Source organism: Penaeus monodon, chromosome 21 (genome assembly GCF_015228065.2).
Source record: "Penaeus monodon isolate SGIC_2016 chromosome 21, NSTDA_Pmon_1, whole genome shotgun sequence".
Taxonomy (NCBI): Eukaryota; Metazoa; Arthropoda; class Malacostraca; order Decapoda; family Penaeidae; genus Penaeus; species Penaeus monodon.
Genome location: NC_051406.1, coordinates 9,438,570 through 9,440,688, shown reverse-complemented (window position 1 = coordinate 9,440,688; position 2,119 = coordinate 9,438,570). Strand labels below are relative to the sequence as shown.

The window sequence follows — 2,119 nt, the reverse complement described above, 5'->3', positions numbered from 1 at the left end:
GATCCATTTTCTGTAGTGAAATTCTACATCATCAAAGCGAATACTATTTGTTTTTCCTGCATTCCTGTTTTATTTTGAGAAATATATAACATCGAATTCGCCCTTTTTAACCAAGAAGACAGTTGACATATTTCCTAAGGTTCTTTTTCCCCTTGATTTTTTTTTCGTGCACGGTGCAATATCTGCAACACGTCATATCACAAGATCCTGTCGTGCTCCTGTACCCGTTTGAGCAAAAATGGGAGAGTGATCTGAACATGTGCATCTGCCTTCAATACTCTTAATGGATTCGGGAGATTGCTTCTTATTATCCCTCCCTTAACATTAATACGTTTATTGTGTACAGTTTCATATCGTAATTTGTAAATCCTTGAATGCGAAAGATAACGACCATTATCTACATCCCAGGCAATGCATGGTCAAGAAAGCCAAGCCTAATTCGTTCGTTATATTCAGAGCGTATGTTCCCTAAGACACGTTTCATAGCTTACTCGTAGAATGAGATATCATACAGTCTGTAAGTGGCCCGATAATTTTACATTGATAAAATTTTATTAATTCAGCTTTCCTTTATCTGAATTTGATAATGAACTTATGGTAATTCCTTTTTTCAGTGTACTGTCACTAGAGACAAATTTATATCGGCCGACTGATGACTATGACTTGACTGCCAAACCAATTTTTAAACAAAGTGGCTACTCGTAAATAAAACAGGTATTTTTTATCATAATAAATCAGAATGTCACTCCCGGCCTTCAGCATATACAGCGCGATACTAAAGCCAAGTCAGGAGAGAAATCTAGCCTATAAACTATAGAAAGTAATGAAAGATATGTTTCAAATGGCCTTGAGGAACAAACAAAATTCCTGTATTATGGCAGGAAATGAGTTATCGTACTCAATAATCAGGTAATGTCACCCAGCTGCAGTGCTTTTAGTCCCAGCTTATTATGGATGACTACTGACTTTAATCTCCTTGGTATATGATCAAAACGAGCTGTATTTCTCTTGCGTGTGAATCGTGAATAATTGTAAGGACGATTGAAGTCGTGGATGTTTGGAAGAATTAGTATTTTATTATTAGTGAAGAGTGTGTGTGTGAGTTCATTATAACGCCCTTTTGCACTGTATATTTCCCCCTGTTCTAATGCATGCCCTCCTCTTTTTTCTAGCCTGCCACTCTCCCCTTTCTTCTCCTCATCACTCCCCTTTTCTATCGCCTTTTTCCCTTCTATTTCCCTTCCCTCCTCTCGATCCGTCTTCCAAACCTTCCTTTGCTACCTCACTCTCTCTTTCCCTCCTCTCCCCCCTTGTTTACCATCTCCCTTCCCTCCTCATCCTCCTTCCTTCCTATCTACCTACTCCCTCCTATCTCCCCTTTCTTATTTCTCCTTGTCGCCTCTCTCTTTATTTTCCTCCTTCTCTCCTCTCCCCTATCCCCTTGGCTTCAATCGTCTCCTCCTCCTCTCTCCGTCTCTTATCTTCCCTGCCCCTCCTTTCTCCTCTTCCCCCTCCCCTCTCACATCATCCCTTCCCTACCATCTCTCTTCTACCCCTTCCTCCCCCCCCCCCGCCCCTTCCTATCTCCCATTTTCTCTCTCCCCTTCCCTGCCCTTGCTATCTCCCATTTTCTCTCTCCCCTTCCCTGCCCTTCCTATCTCCACCCGACCCTTACCCTGATAGCAAATACGTATCATTAAAGTGTCTACTACTCAAAGTACTGATAACGTGAACTTTACCTGATAAGCGACATTCAGCATTTGTAGCTGATGTGTTTAAGGAGGAAGTAATGGGATAACAATAGAAAAAAAAAGATAGTTAGCGGTAAATATTAATGCCTATCCCTAAGTAATTATAATTTTCTGACAAAATTAAAATCTCGAAGATTTAAATAAATCGATTTTAATATTGTGGATTAACGCTCTATATGATGATATCATAAGAAAATATTTAATGTCTAGTTTGCTGCGTGATGAATTCTTACAATAATCGGATAAAGTGAAAGAGGAAAAGTGTTGCAAGTTTCTTTGAAGATATAAACATGTTACAATGTCAGGCTTCATCACAATATAACAGTGTTCTTATATCCGTGTTCTTCCTTCGTATGACTGCTGATCCG

At 39.6% G+C, this 2,119-nt stretch overlaps 1 protein-coding gene across 1 annotated transcript in view; it reads right to left on the bottom strand.

Moving 5' to 3' along the window:
- The window catches only part of LOC119586188 (kelch-like protein 3), a gene marked incomplete at its 3' end in the record, with an annotated part of 9,193 nt that overhangs the window by 6,346 nt on the left and 728 nt on the right, over window positions 1-2,119 (bottom strand).